Here is a 17,227-nt window from a genome sequence, read left to right as displayed (position 1 = left end):
GATCTCCTTGCAGTCCAAGGGACTCTCAAGAGTCTTCTCCAGCACCACAGTTCAAAAGCATCAATTCTTCGGCGATCAGCTTTCTTCACAGTCCAACTCTCACATCCATACATGACCACGGGAAAAACCATAGCCTTGACTAGACGGACCTTTGTTGGCAAAGTAATGTCTCTGCTTTTTAATATGCTATCTAGGCTGGTCATAACTTTCCTTTAGTTTATGCTAAAAGCATACACAGCCCTGAGCACCTTGGGTTGGGGATGTCTGATAACTTGCACAAGGGATGGACCCCACACCTAACCTAGGTGGCTTTCTGTAAGCACCTCCCTTTAGTCTCACTGTTCCTTGGCTTCCCGTCTATAACACGGGGCTACTGGTCTTCACCACCTGTGTCCTTCCCCATGATAATTACCTGACATCCCCAGAACTAGAAAACTCCTGCTTAATCATTGTCCACACCTCTGGCAATGCAAGCAAGATCCTAGATGCCAGACTGCTCGAAGAATGGTCTTGGAACTTGGAATCTCTGAGTCAAGACCCAGGATGGCTGGGTACAAATCTGGTCCCCTCTGTGCCAGTCTCCTCACTCAACAAAGAGCCGAGTCACGGGCACAAGTGTTCAGGGGGCTCCGGAGCATGCAGGGCCCTGCTCCTTGCCCTGCCAGCCTCCTAGGCCCAGAGCCCTGCCTGGGTTTGGTATGCAAATTCCCTCCGAACAAGATGACCCACTGCCTTGGTATTCTGTGCAAAGGGGCAGGACACACCTGTGGGAGGCCCCAGGTAGGGAAGAATCCCTCAGGCCCACCTCTGCCTTTGAACTGCCTTAACTTTCCCAGTTAGACAACCTTCCACATTATGTTGTTGTTGTTTAGTCACTAAGTTGTGTTTGACTCTCAGTGACTGCAGCACGCCAGGCTTCCCTGTCCTTCACCATCTCCCAGAGTTTGCTCAAATTCATGTCCATTAAGTTGGTGATGTTATCCAAACATCTCATATTCTGCCGCTGCCCCCTTCTCTGTATTATGTACATTGAATTTTTAAAAAAATAATCTACATTGAGAATAAAACTGTTTGTTTGTTTGTTAAATTTCTGAGGTGCCATTCATTAAAAATAAGTCATCCTCTCTAAATTTTAAAATAAAAAGACTTTTCCTTGAGCAGCAGTTGATAACAGACAACTCTTCAGAAGGTCCTAGCCAGTAACCTATTCTAAATTTTAACATTTTGTTATCTACTATTAATAAACCACCTAAGAAGTAATTCTCATTGGAACCTCACATGGTTCCACAAAATGTCAGGATGGACAATGTCATTTTTCTCATTTAAAAAACCAAGGATTTGAAGCTCATGAAATTTTGCAGGTTCAAACAACTCATAATGATGGAGTCGTGACTACAGTCTAGATTCCTAACATTTAAGTGCTCATAAAATAATAAAGATCTTGAATTCTGCAGTCAGAGAAAATAAGTTTTACTTGCTGGCAGACCATAGGCAAGTTACTTAACCTCTTCTCCAGTAATTTTTTTTTTTTATCTTTAAAATAGGGATAATAGGGTCCACTTCATACCATGGACATAAGAATTAAATGAATGCTTACATAAAGCTTGGCTTGTAACAAGTACTCAATAAATGCTTGTTAAGGTAATAAGCCCTGTCCTACCCTATGGAGGCAGGTTCAGTAAAGTGGTCAAAGCTTGGCTTTGGAATGAGCCAAATGATTTCTGTTTTATCACATGACCTTTATGTGAGTTCCTTCCCTGTTCCTTCTGGCCAGCTTTTTCATATGTAAAACTGTAAGGGATACTCTGAAAATTAAAGTCTTGGTCTGTAGAAGAGAAGGCTTAAAAATTTATTTTATTCCACCTTGAACCTCTGCCAAAAAGTTTACTTACTAATTATTTATTTCTTTACTCTGCATTTGGCCCCTGGTTTATACTTGCTATTGTTGTTCAGTTGTTCAGTTGCATCTGACTCTTTGCAAGCCCATAGACTGCAGCACACCAGGCTTCCCTGTCCCTCACTATCTCCTGGAGTTTGCTCAAACTCAGGTCCATTGAGTTGGTGATGCTATCCAACCATTTCAACTTCTTCCACCCCCTTCTCCTGCCCTCAATCTTCCCCAGCATCAAGGTCTTTTCCAATGAGTCGGTTCTTTGCATCAGGTGGCCAAACTATTGGAGTCTCAGCTGCAGCATCAATCCTTCCAATGAATATTCAGGGTTGATTTCCTTTAGGATTGACGGGTTTGATCTCCTTGCAGTCCAAGGGATTCTCAAGAGTCTTTTCTAGCACCACAGCTGGAAAATGTTATTGTTTATATAAGCCATATTATTCAACAAAATATTACCAGAACCTAGGACAGTGCCTGCATCTTATTAGGCATCCAATAAATTTATGTTGAGCTATGCCGCTTGCTCCTTGGAAGGAAAGTTATGACCAACCTTGATAGTATATTAAAAAGCAGAGACATTACTTTGCCAACCAAGGTCCGTCTAGTCAAGGCAATGGTTTTTCCCGTGGTCATGTATGGATGTGAGAGTTGGACTGTGAAGAAGGCTGACCGCCGAAGAATCGATGCTTTTGAACTGTGGTGTTGGAGAAGACTCTTGAGAGTCCCTTATACTGCAAGGAGATCCAACCAGTCCATTCTAAAGGAGATCAATCCTGGATGTTCATTGGAGGGACTGATGCTAAAGCTGAAACTGCAATACTTTGGCCACCTCATGCGACGAGTTGACTCACTGGAAAAGACTCTGATGCTGGGAAAGGTTGGGGGCGGGAGGAGAAGGGGACGACGGAGCATGAGATGGCTGGATGGCATCACTGACTCGATGGACATGAGTTTGAGTGAACTCCGGGAGTTGGTGATGGACAGGGAGGCCTGGCGTGCTGTGATTCATGGGGTTGCGGAGAGTCGGACACGACTGAGCGACTGAACTGAACTGAACTGATGCCGCTCATGCTTTAGGAAAGAGAATTCTCTGCAGCTCATGATGACCAGAGAAGACTTCAAGAAGGAGATGATAGGATTTAAGTGGATGTTGAGTAATGTTTGGAAAAGATGGTCACCCCTGTGTGAATGGAGAATGATATTCAGGAGACCTGCTCATGATGACAAGCAGCCCATAGAACCTAACCTTCAAATATGGGCAAAAACGATGACTCTGGTAGAAGATCTAGAGGCAGTATTCTTCAAACCTGACCCAAGAGTTACTGAGAGGTCCACGACAGAAGTGATACATGGGGCTTCCCTGGTGCTATGGTGGATACGGCAGAATCCACCTGCCAATGCAGGGGACACGGGTCTGACTCTTGATTCATGAAGATTCCACATGCTGCAGAGCAACGAAGCCCTCATACACAACTACTAAAGACCTAGCTCTAATGCTCTGCAACAAGAGAAGCTACCCCAGTGAGAAGCTCGACATGCTGCAACTAGTAGTTCCTGCTCTCCGCAACTAGAGAAAGCCCGTGCACAAAAACAAAGGCCCAGAACGACCAAAATACTAGTAATAACAGTAAAATAAATTTTAAAAATAAAAGAGGTGATATATATCCTGGAAGGAACACAGGGAAAAGTGAGTTTCTAGTGGCGGTTTTAGTAATGGGAAAAAGCAAAAGTTCTCTTTTTCATGTTTTGAAGGTGGTGGAAGAATGGTTTATTAGACTGCATTCATAATTCTGACTGCTGATATAATAAAATTTGATCAAAACCAGTTTTTCTACCATACGTTTTCCTTCCTTTGATTTTAACTTTTCTGTTTGCATTAGAATCATTCCACTGATGTCGAGATTGTTCCATACGTGTATAGAAAGAAGCCTTGGAAACACTGCTATCTTGTAACTATAGGCTGCAACAGGGTCAGAAGATAGCCTTTTTAACAACAGGAAAAAGTATAAAGGTGTTGGTATTCTCCTAGATGGTTATGTTGTCACTGGAGGTGTCAACAGGTGGGGATCTTAGTTGGGATGATAGACAAACAGCTCCAGATATTTCACTGAGCTTTCAACTCTGCTGGACTCCTTGTCTACCGGTACAGTTACCTTATTGCTAAGTGAAGGCTATGTTTGGCAGGAGTAAAGTGCTAAAGACATGGAAAATGTGGATGCTGCCGGAGGTTTCTCAAGAGTGTGGGTCCAAGTGTCCTGATTTTGAAATATCCTTCTGAGGCTCCCTCCTACAGTGTGAGAGGACAATGATTGCTCTCTCTGTTCTCATGCTTGAACTAGAAAGGGATGAGGTTGATCTGAGAGTTTCAGGGGCATTTTAACTACTTGCTTAAAAAGACTCTCTCTACTCATACACTCTCTTCTTTATTTCTTTTGTAAAAACAACTCGTTTCCAGTGATCACCCTCTAGACCTTGTCACCACGAAGAACTTGAAATCTTCAACTCAGTCATCCTACTCCCTGGTGACAATGTCTTTGTCATTTACACTTCCATTTTCCATTCTGGGATCTTCAGAGAACTTGGAATTCCAGGACACTTTTCCTTTATCTTCACCTATCAGTTTTTCTCCCAATAATTCAACCTTCCCCTCCATCTGATTACATGATTCACATTCTAATGTTTCCTTTTACTGATAATCTACACCCCAATCTACTGTTACCCCTGCCTGTGAAATTCCAAGCATGGATGAATATCACGTTTCCAGCACTGCACCAGCAAAGTAAACTTCTACTCCATGCCTCCCCAACTTCTCCCTTATTCTTAGAACATTTTAACGCCTAATTCTGAAGGAAATATATGCCATCAAATAAAAGACCTCTTAACATCATGTGTAAGTCTAAAGATTCATCCATACTCACTTTTCTCTTTTTCTTCTCTTTTAAAGAAATGGTGTTCCTCTGTTTAAAGTTCACCTCTGTACCCGAGGCCTGTGCTTCTTCACCTGTTAATGAGCCACTTCTCTCCCATGACGTTTTCATTCTGTCCTTCCTATCAGTTCTAATCTTGCTTCAAGCTCTCCTGTTTTAAGGTCAACAAAAGCTTCTACTCTTTTCTTTCTTTCCTATTAAGAACATCTCTTTGAATGAGTGATCTACTCTCACCACTTCCAACAACCTCTTAGTCTTCATACTTTTCTATATGGCTTCTGCCTTTACAAGTCTATTATAATAAATTCGTTCTAAGAATTAGTGATTTCTTATTGTTAAATTCAATGGATAACTACTATTCCATATAATTTTCGGTAGCATTTAACATTGTTCCTTGTTCCTTTCTCTTGGAATCTTTCTTTCCTTGATACTGTAATATTCCATTCTCCTATTTTCTCTCTTTTTCTCTATTATTTTCCTTGCTGATTCTTCTTAAGCAGTCTGTTTTGCCAGCTTGCATCTGTTGACTATTTCTTAAACGTTGATGTCTCCATGGGCTTTATCCTTAACTTTATTACAGATACTGTTTCCAGTCAATCTCATTAAGTTCCATGGTTTGATTTTCCATCCACATGCTGATAACTCCCAAATCCACAGGTCTATTCCAGCAGCTCTTCTGAGTAACAGATTCATGCACACAGCTCCCCTTGTATTTCCACAGGGACGTATTTGCCTTAGTCTGCTCAGGCTATCATAGCAAAATACCATTGAATAGCTGCTTTTAAACAATAGACATTTATTTTCTTATAGTAGTAGAGGCTAGAAGTCTGAGATCAGGTTGCCTACATGATTGGGTTCCAGTGGGCTCATTTGCTAAAATGTTTTCACTATGTCTTGGGTGGTCTATGATGGTGGTCTGAGCAATATTTTTCTTCCTTTTCTTATAAAGCCACAGTCTTTCAGATTGGGGTCCTACCCTTATATTCTCATTTAATTTTAAGCATCTCCACAAAGAAAAGTCCCTATCTCCAGATATAGCCACACTGGAGGTTGAGCTTTAACATATGAATTTGGGTGTGGGAGAGAGGGGGATAATCTAGTCCAAAACAATGTCCAAGGCTGAAGTCATCAGTTTCATACTAAAATCTGATTCATTTCCTATGTTCTCAATTTTAGTGAATTGCACCAGAGATAGTATAATGTAGAAATAAAGAAGTGGGTGCAAGAGTCAGTCTTGGGCTGAAATCCAGGTTCTTATCTTTTACTAACAAAGTTGACAAAGTTGCTTTTGGGCCTCATATTTTTCATCCGTGAATGGGATTATTTTATAGTATCTGTCTTACAGGAATATGATGAGCATTAAGTGAGTTATAATTGCTCACTTGTAGCATTAAGTGAGTTGATATAATCCTTGAAACAGTGCCAGGCAACTGGATATAATTACAAAATAGCACTCAGGGCTTCCCAGGTTGCTCAGTGGTGAAGAATCTGCCAGCCAATGCAGGAGATATGGGTTCAATCCCTGCTGTGGGAGGATTCCACATGCTGCAGAGCAATTAAGCCCGTGTGCCACAACTATTGAGCCTGTCCTCCAGAGCCTGGGAGCTGCAACTACTGAACTCACGTGCCACAACTACTGAAGCCTGCATGCCCTAGAACCCATGCCTGGCAACTAGAGAAGCCACCACAATGAGAAGCCAGTGCCCCGCAACCAGAGAGTAGCCATGCTCTCTGCAACCAGAGAAAAAGCCCATGCAGCAGCGAAGACCCAGCACAACCAAAAGTGAATAAATAAAATTAAAAAGTGCTTGGTAAACATTCACTATTATTATTATCATCTACCTAATGGATTAAACCAAATGCCTGCATGTCATCCTTGACCTTTCCCTCTCCTTCCTCTCTTGTTCAGTGGCTAAGTTGCGTCGAACTCTTGGCAACCCCATGGACTGCAGCACACCAAGCTTCCTTGTCCTTCACTATCTCCTGGACTTTGCTCAAACTCATATCCTTTGGGTCGATGATGCCATCCAACTTCCTCATTCTCTGTCGCCTCCTTCCCCTCCTGCCCTCAACTTTTCCCTTCTCTAGTATTTATTTTCTCGCTAGCATTTCCTTAATTTCTGGGTTCTATAGTTTCTATCTCCTTAACATCCTGGAACTGATTCACGTTTTTCATCCCCTTACCTTTTTCCCTGTCCAGGAACCACTACTCTTTCCTGAGTTGCTATGATAGCATATTGACTAGTCTTCCTTGACTGACCTTCCAATCTAGCCTCTCACAGCATACAGAGTGTTTTTTAAAAAATGCAAATCTCTTCATGTTAGTTCTTTGTCTACATCTATTAAATGATTGCCCCCCAAGTCTTTCTCATGATTTACAGACCTTTCATGATATTTCTATGCTTTACCGTTCTTATCCTCATTTCTCTCCACTCATTAATTTTTACTCCACATGGTAGCTACAACTTAAACTATTTATTTTAAGGCAATACTTCCCAAGAAATTTTATAATATGCAGAAAATGATATTGTATGTATGGCGCATTGTGGTGAACTGACACGTTTACTTGTGTCTTAGGACAACTGGGCTGAGATCTCATCTAGAACCCTCAAGGGTAAGGGAATCAGGATTTAAACATATCTGTAACTCTTTCACAATGTAGCAACATAACTAGGGTACATTAGCTTGAAAGCTGGGCCTAATTACAGATTGCCACACCAGGGCCATGAATTCCACTGTCCCTTCCTAGAGTCTAGTGCGTGTGTGTGTGTGTGTGTCTGCACGCTTAGTTGATCAGTCATATTTGACTCTTCGTGACCCCATGGTCTGTAGCCCTCCAGGCTCCTCTGTCCATGGAATTTTCCAGGCAAGGATACTGGAGTGGGCTGTCATTTCCTCCTCCAGGGGATCTTCCTGACTCAGGGAATGAACCCGTGTCTCCTGGATTGGCAGGTGGATTCTTTACTACTGAGCCATCAGGGAAGCCCCTCCTAGAGCCTAGAGCCACTACCCAAACTCCTTTTAAGTGCAGGATCTTCACATCCCGCTTTAGAGGGCCTTTCCTCTTGGAGCCCTCACTGCCCTTCATGTTTGTTTTTGTTTTTTTGTTTTCTTCCTGCTCCAAAGAGCAGCTATGTATTCTCTTCCACACTGCTGCTGTTGTTTAGTCATTAAGCCGTGTCCGACTCTTTTGTAGCCCCATGGGCTGTAGCCCACCAGGCTCCTCTGTCCATGGAATTTCCCAGGCAAGAATACTGAACTGAATCACCAATTCTTCCTCCAAGGGATCTTCCCAACCTAAGGATCAAACCTGCATCTCTTATGTCCCCTGCATTGGCAAGAGGATTCTTTATCATGAGCTACCAGGGAGGCCCATCCCCTCTCACACCCTGTACAAAAACATGTTCCTGAGGAACTTCCAACATATAGTAATAATTCAATGACAGATAAATGCTTAGGATTCACTGTGAACATAGAAAAATCTGCAGAGAGTTTGTAAGAATCTGAGAGTAGCATAAAATTAATTCTCAACAGTGCCTAAAATTTCTGACCAATGCTGTTACTTCCTGTACTTAATTAGGTAGATTCTTCACTGACGTGATAAAACAAGCGCTTCTTACATAGTAAACCAATTCCCATTTTAGCCAATGCAATTGCCTACCTTAGGTACCAGCATAAACAAGCAAGACAATTGATTTCCTGAAATAAGGCAGATGTAGTTCTGGCTAAGCCTGGTTTTTGGCAGCAGCACCAAAGTGAATCTAACTAAAAAGTAGACATTTACACTGTAGGTTCATTTTGGGGGAAAATCTAAGTGCTCCCAAGCATCAGAATCTCTATATACAAATGTAAATTCCATGATTATCTTCTAGAAATAAAGCATCTTAAAAGCATGATTCTTTTAACCATTTTAGATTCTTAACTCAAGCCTATTTCAAACTCTGTGAATAATGGAGAATTAGTTTGACATTTTAACATCTCTATTCTTGGAAATAAAAATGGTTCCACTAGTCTCAAAGTGCTTTTTAGAGATAACTCAGTATCTCTAAATTTCATCTCTTGTTACATCTTTGGGACTAATAATATAAAGACACAAACATAAATTAATCCCTGTTCTTTAAGCTAATTTAGTGATTTTTGAATTACAACCTATTTTTAAATAAAACTTTAAGAGGAACATTTGTGGTAGGAGAAAAGTGGTTATAGGAACTTAAGATTATAAAGATAAATTCTTCAAAATGAAATAGTTTGGGCTTTTTACTAATATATATCAAAATAATTTCTTTCATGGACACAAGTTACACAAGTAACAGTACAGGAAAATTTAAGAAAACTTATTAGGTAGAAAATTAAAGCCAACTAACTAGTTAACAAAGTAGATTTGAAACTTTCTTTATTTCCCTTATTGGCTGCACCACATAGCTTGTGGGTTCTCAGTTCCCCAGGAAACTGAACCTGGGACTTGAACCTGGGCCACGGTAGTGAAAGTTGAATCCTAACCCCTAGGCCACCAGGGAATTCCCCAAACCTATTATTGCTTTAAGAGTCTGATTTGGGAGTTTCCTGCTGGTTCAGTGGTGGGGACTTTGAGATTTCATTGCCATGGACCCTGTTTCGATCCCTGATCTGGGAACAAAGAGCATGCAAGCTGTGTGGCACAGCAAAACCAAACAAACAGAAAATTGGTACTTCCCTAGTAGCTCAGTCAGTAAAGAATCCGCTTGCAATGCCGGAGACCTGGGTTCGATCCCTGGGTTGGGAAGATCCCCTGAGGAAGGAAATGGCAACCCACTCCAGTATTACTGCCTGGAAAATCCCATGGATGGAGGAGCCTGGCTGGCTACAGTCCATGGCGTCACAAAGAGTTGGACACAACTGATTGACTAACACTGATCCTTGAAAAAGGAGAATATTGACCAGATGACATTCCGAGTCTCTCCCAACATTGTTCTCTAGGTGTCCCTCTCCCTTTAGGAAACATTTCTCTTCACCTATCCTTCTTTCCACAATATTTGCCTGCTTTCTGACTTTCCCTTAGCTGCTAACATATACAAATGACCAAATCATCAAATAACAACAAGCAAACATTCCTGGTCCCTACATCCTGTTCTGGTCACCAGCCTTTTCTCCTGAGCCACACTTACTAAAATGGTAACATTTCTCAATCTTCTGTATCTCCTCGACTTTTCTTTAATTTTCCACACCCTACAGTCTGCCTTTCACCTATTTTTTTTCTGCTGAAACTGTGGTCAGTAATTTAAATGGACATCTTCTATTGCTATTAGCTAGGAAATTTATCTGAATCCTCTTCTGCCCTCTGCAGCACTTGATACTATGAATAACATCCCTACTTCTTGATTTTGGCCCTTAAAATGGTAAAAGGCAATGCATCTGGATTCAAGCCCATCAGAAATGGTAGGACAAACAGTTGCTGATAGGATACCACACTCAACTGGACAGAGGACTGCAGGGCCACCTGTCCTCGTGCACCCAAGCCATCCCTCTCATTCTCCAACTGATCTCATGTTCCTAAAGGAGAGAACATGGAAAAGAGACAAGAGAACCTAGCAGAGGGAAAGGAATTGAGAACCTGTCTGTGTGTGATTCGTGAGATCATTTTCTGTTCTATTTATTTATTTATTTATGGGTTTCCCTGGTGGCTCAGATGTAAAGGATCCACCTGCAATGTAGGAGACCTGGTTTCAATCCCTGGGTTGGGAAGACTCTGGAGAAGGGAATAGCTACCCACTCCAGTATTCTTGCCTGGAGAATTCCATGGACAGCGAAGCCTGGTGGGCTATGGTCCAGCGGGTAACAAAGAGTGGGACATGACTGAGCGATGAACACTTTCACTTTTGACTTTGCATTCTATTTATTCGACTAGACTGAGCCAAGGGTACACGCAGGTGTTGATAGAATGCCCCAGGGCCACAACAGATGCTTCTATGGGCCCCATCGCAAAATCATGGAAAGTATGCAAAATTACACTACCTATGACCAAAGACATTGGATTAATCTTCTTTAGTAAATTTACTGCCACTGCTGAAGACATCCTTCTGTCCAAGAATCTCATATGATTTATTCAAGCCTGCATCATTTTTGATGTCTCACTTACATATTTCTTGTAAATTGAAGGGCTTGACTTTACATTTGAAACTGACTATGATTACAACCTATTTCTCCCAGTACTTTCAATACATTTGAAACTGACAATGATTGCAACCTATTTCTCCCAGTACTTTCACATACTCCTTTTTTTTTTTTAATTGGAGGAAAATTGCTTTAAGATGTACTTATTTCTGCTGTACAACAACAGGAATCAGTCATTTTATATATATATATATATATATATATATATATATATATATACAGCCTCTTGAGCCTCCCTTCCCTTCCCCCATGCTACCACTATTCTTTCTAACTTTTCCTTAAAGTGTTAGTTGTTCACTCATATCTGACTCTTTGCGACCCCATGAACTGTAGCCCGGCAGGCCCCTCTGTCCATGGAATTCTCCAGGCAAGAATACTGGAGTGGGCAGCCATTCCCTTCTCCAGAGGATTTTCCTGACCCTGAGGTTGAACCTGGGTCTCCTGAATTGCAGGTGGATTTTTTATCATCTGAGTCATCTGAAAGGAGCCCAACTTTTCCTTAATCATCCTTTATTTTTCTACTCATTAAATAGTGTTTTTCTCAAAGTTTCCATTATTTTCATCTTCTCCGTTTCTTTCTTTGTATCGTCAATCCAGGCAAACTCATTGTTTTTATTCTGATTTTATGGATCCATCCCAGATCTGTCTTTCAAACTTCAGGCCCAGATAGCCCACTAAATATTAAACATATCCACTGTATGTCCAACAGAGCCCTCAAGTAAACATAGTCAAAAGAGACATCTTGTATTTCTGTCTCTGATAACACAGCAGAATGAGTTAGTAGGAAACCCTTTTAATTAAAAAAAAAGTATTGTATAGAATATAAAAAATACATCAACATACTCTATACATGACTGCTCAAAATAAAAAGAAAATCCAAGAAATGAAAAGAGCATTCACCGTCAGTAATAACAGGCTCACGTCTTTTCCACTATGTCCTTGCTGCTGCTGCTGCTAAGTCACTTCAGTCGTGTCCGACTCTGTGTGACCCCATAGACGGAAGCCTACCAGGCTCCCCCATCCCTGGGATTCTCCAGGCAAGAACACTGGAGTGGGTTGCCATTTCCTTCTCCAATGTGTGAAAGTGAAAAGTGAAAGTGAAGTCGCTCAGTCGTGTCCGACCCTTAGCGACCCCACAGACTGCAGCCTACCAGGCTCCTCCATCCATGGGTTTTTCTAGGCAAGAGTACTGGAGTGGCTTGCCATTGCCTTCTCCGACTATGTCCTTAGAAGTTCTTGAATCTGAATATTTGCTTAATGTCTAACTAGCTGTGATTTTAATGTCTATGAAGAAAGCAGGGAATTCCCTGGTAGTCCAGTGGTTAGAACTCTGTGCTTCCACTGCAGGGGGCCTGGGATTGATCCTGGTCTGGGAACTAAGATCCTGCATGCCCAATGGTATAGCCAAAAGAAAAAAGAAAGGAAGAAAAAAAAGAAAGCAAGCAGATAAAGCCTTGAACTTACATGAGGCAAGCAAACAGTTGAAAATGAGATTTCTGCCTAAAAGCAGGACACTGGAAAGAGTACCGCCTTGATGAGAAAGGGAACAGAGCCGGGGAAAAAACACAGACACACATGGGAATTGTAAACTTGCCATGTGGAACACAGATGGTGCAGTGGTACCTCAGCTAAGAAGCAGTAAAAGCTGGTTCCAGAACAGTGAAATAAGGAAAACATTGCAACATTTCAAAAACCAGGGGTACCTTGGATTCCTTAGAAAACGATTCCTACTAAAGACAACTTCACTATAATAGTAACAAACCACAAGCTGGTGACTCAGGGATTCAAGATTCATCTATCTGGAAACACTAGCATCATAAGAGTCTTTTCTTTTAACTGGATGGACAAAAACGGAAGTGGAGAAAGTACTTGTTGTGGTTGTTTAGTTGCTAAGTCATGTCCAACTCTTTTGCAACCCCAGGGACTACAGCCTGCCAGCCTCCTTTTCCTGTGAGAATTTCCAAGGCAAGAATAATGGCGGGGTTGCCATTTTCTTCTCCAGGGGATCTCCCCAATCCAGAGATCAAACCCACAACTCCTGCAATGGCATATGGATTTTTTACCTCTGAACCACCATTAATTACGCTTAATTACCTTGTACTCCGGGAGTTGGTGATGGACAGGGAGGCCTGGCGTGCTGTGATTCATGGGGTCGCGGAGAGTCGGACACGACTGAGCGACTGAACTGAACTGAACCTTGCACTAGACTGACACTTTTACTTATATACCACGGTGAGAATTCATCATATGATACCACCTCGATACTTGTACCAATGTTTAGCAGTGTGCCCAGAAGAACGTAATGATTTTGTAAACATATAGCAATTATCTCAGCAGTGGCCACAGGACTGGAAAAGATCAGTTTTCATTCCAATTCCAAAGAAAGGCAATGCCAAAGAATGCTTAAACTATCACACAATTGCACTCATCTCACATGCTAGTAAAGTCATGCTCAAAATTCTCCAAGTCAGGCTTCAGCAATATGTGAACCGTGAACTTCCAGATGTTTAAGCAGGTTTTAGAAAAAGCAGAGGAACCAGAGATGAAATTGCCAACATCCCCTGGATCATCAAAAAAGCAAGAGAGTTCCAGAAAAACATCTATTTCTGCTTCATTGACTATGCCAAAGAGTTTGACTGTGTGGATCACAATAAATTGTGGAAAATTGTGAAAGAGATGGGCATACCAGACCACCTGACCTACCTCTTGAGAAACCAATATGCAGATAAGGAAGCAACAGTTAGAACTGGACATGGAACAACAGACTGGTTCCAAATAGGAAAAGGAGTACGTCAAGGCTGTATATTGTCACCCTGCTTATTTAACTTATATGCAGAGTACATCATGAGAAACGCTGGGCTGGAAGAAGCACAAACTGGAATCGAGATTGCTGGGAGAAATATCAATAACCTCAGATATGCAGATAACACCACCCTTATGGCAGAAAGTGAAGAAGAACTAAAGAGCCTCTTGATGAAAGTGAGAGTGAAAAAGTTGGCTTAAAGCTCAACATTCAGAAAACTAAGATCATGGCATCTGGTCCCATCACTTCATGGCAAAAAGATGGGGAAACATTGGAAACAGTGTCAGACTTTCTTTTTTGGGGCTCCAAAATCACTGCAGATGGTGATAGCAGCCATGAAATTAAAAGACGCTTACTCCTTGGAAGGAAAGTTATGACTAACCTAGATAGCATATTAAAAAGCAGAGATATTACTTTGCCAACAAAGGTCCGTCTAGTCAAGGCTATCGTTTTTCCAGTGGTCATGTATGGATGTGAGAGTTGGACTGTGAAGCAAGCTGAGCACTGAAGAATTGATGCTTTTGAACTGTGGTGCTGGAGGAGACTCTTGAGAGTCCCTTGAACTGCAAGGAGATCCAACCAGTCCATCCTAAAGAAGATCAGTCCTTGGTGTTCATGAAGGACTGATTTTGAGGCTGAAACTCCAATACTTTGGCCACCTCATGTGAAGAGTTGGCTCACTGGAAAAGACCCGGATGCTGGGAGGATTGGGGGCAGGAAGAGAAGGGGATGACAGAGGGTGAGAATGCTGGATGACATCACCGAATCGATGGACATGAATTTGGGTAAACTCCAGGAGTTGGTGATGGACAGGGAGGCCTGGCATGCTGTGATTCATGGGGTTGCAAAGAGTTGGACACGACTGAGCGACTGAACTGAACTGAATTGAGCAATTATCTTTGCCACATTGTACTATTAAATAGATCAGTAAGTGTTTGATTCTGCCTTGGATATCAGTAACTGATCCGTTTTCCTTTTCAGTGTTTTCAAGCTTGTTTATTTAGGCTGTCATCCTCTTTCACTTGGAATTCTGCAATTACCTCCTGACTTGTCCTATGACCTGTTTCTCCCTATCACTGTTAGAATACTGTGGCTGTAAATAATACGAGCTCTAGGTAACTTTGGAGAAACAGGGCTCTTTATTATCTTATAGACCCTGAAGCAATAATAAAGCTAGGTCCAGGAAAGTTCTGGGAAAAGAAATTGAAAGGGTGTCACGATTGCAACCAATAGTCAGGTATTGGCCTTTATTTTATTTGGCCTCTTTTTAAGAGAAATTTTTTTCTCCCAATTCACAGTGGGGTTTCCTATCTTTTTGGGGGGCTGCACCACGAGGCATGTGGAATCACTGTTTCCCAACCAGGGATCAAACCTGTACCCTCTGAGTTGGAAACACAGACCCTTAACCACTGGACTAGCAGGGAAGTCTGTCTTAACACTGCAAAAAAATATTCAGTGTCTTTTCCATCCTCCCTTATGGCTCAGCTGGTAAAGAATCTGCCTGCAATGCGGGAGACCTGGGTTCCATCCCTGGGTTGGGAAGATCCCCTGCAGAAGGGAAAGGGTCCCCACTCCAGTATTCTGGCCTGGAGAATTCCGTGGGCTGTGTAATCCATGGGGTCACAAAGAGTCGGACACGACTGAGTGACTTTCACTTTCCTTCAATATGCTACCATTCATAGACAGCTTTGGGGTGAAAGTATTTTTTTACATCTGTCTTCTGTCTACAAGGGCTAAGACCAATCAAAGTCATCTACTTCTTTTTATCGCCCATGGATCTGACCCTGATGTTTTATACAATCTAGGCAGAGTGATTGTTCAATAAACAGTAAACAAATTAGTGAATGACAAACAAAATTATTCTATTTTATTCCACTCATCATATTGTTAGCCACCTGTAATCTAAGAATTCTTGTTCTTATTCAGTCAATTTTTTCATCCCTCAAGAAAAATTTGTCATGATGACTAAGCCTCACAAGAAGGACAATTGCTCCTTTATTTTCTTGATTTTATGCTTCAGGACTTGTCTTATCTGGCTGTGGCATCATAAATCGTCTCCATCTTGACCTGTGTTCACCTTCACAGATAGGTTCTGTGTATTTGTCTTTCTTGTAGATCTCTATTAACCTGAAGCTTACTAAACACTTTTGCTCCACAGGCACATATAAATTATTCCGATTTTCAAAAATTTCTTGTGAAAAAAAGGTACAATATGAATAAAACTCAGCTTATAGATGATTGTATAGTATCTTAGGAACTATTTTATTTGCATTAATAACATGCATTTATTCTCTGTTTGTTTTGGTTTTACAAAACAGCCCCATAAATAACTAAGGATGGAACTTTTCCCCAAAGCGTTTTCCCATTAGTGTTATCTCAAAGCTCAGGTCTCATTTTGTTGCCAAATCCCACATGATTTTGTTATCAGATCCCACAGGAGATGATTGTCTCACGTAGCATTCAGTGAAGCAGTTCTTTTGGAAGTAAAAACAAATGTCAAGAAAAAAATGGACTGTAGGCAAAACCCCTGGCCATTGAAAACTGGCAACTGCTGTGGAGCTGAAGGCCATTTTAAAGGACACCCTGGGAAAAAGAAAAGTATAGCTGCATTTAAGGGCAAGGACATGAGCTGAAGTTTTCAATGCCCTTGCTGATAAAGGGCAACCCTGACCATCATTGTCTCATGAAAACCTTCTAATTGATGAGTTAATTCGGGAGTATTTGGAATTCAATATGAGTATACGAGTCTGTCCCTCAGGAGATTCTGGTCAAGCTGTGGTTCAATTGAACAGTTTCTCATCTGTGAATTAAGTGATTTTGAAGAATCAAAGGATAATACAATACCTCTTTTATATCGGATTTTAGCTCATTTCTTGCATGAAACTAAGGATAACATCCAAAATACACTTCTAAAAGGGCCTTCAGCTGCCAAATGCAAATCTTGACAGACAATTTAGTGGAAGAAAGCAAATGGTCCCCCCACTAGGGACTGAACCCAAACCCTCACAGTGGAGGTGCAAAGTCTTGACCAGTGGACTGCCAGGGAATTCCCAGAATGAATATAAATCTTGACTGTTGTAATAAACTTTTAAGAAATATAAAAAACAACAATAAAAGAAAAATGGATTGTAAATAAATTGTATGCTAGTTTTTATAAAAAGAAAAAAAAAATGGAGCATGATTTACATGGTTTACAGCTGGTGGTAACAATTCTGAGGCTAAAACCAGACTGATTAATTTACCTATAAAAACAGATATAATAATAGTACCTACTTCAGAGTTTCACAGTTTGTTAAAAGGATCAAATTAGGTAATGGATGAACAGTATTTGGTAAAGTGTTTAAGTTCACAGTAAACACTTAGGCCCACTGGAAAGGCTGAATGGGTATTGATATAGAACCCAACTCTGGACTCATGACACCAGAGTTCAAATCCCGGCTCTACCTTCTCCTGTCT

At 41.3% G+C, this 17,227-nt stretch overlaps 1 pseudogene; it reads left to right on the top strand.

Moving 5' to 3' along the window:
- The first annotated feature begins 720 nt into the window (after nt 1-720).
- On the top strand, nt 721-16,716 carry LOC148775091 (centrosomal protein 20 pseudogene; annotated as a pseudogene).
- The last annotated feature ends 511 nt before the right edge of the window (nt 16,717-17,227 follow it).

Source organism: Moschus berezovskii, chromosome 17, assembly GCF_049115385.1.
Source record: "Moschus berezovskii isolate FMDL1 chromosome 17, NW_MosBer_1.0, whole genome shotgun sequence".
In the NCBI taxonomy this organism is placed as follows: Eukaryota; Metazoa; Chordata; class Mammalia; order Artiodactyla; family Moschidae; genus Moschus; species Moschus berezovskii.
Note: the sequence above shows the minus strand (reverse complement) of the source record. Positions and strands in the feature narration are given on the sequence as shown.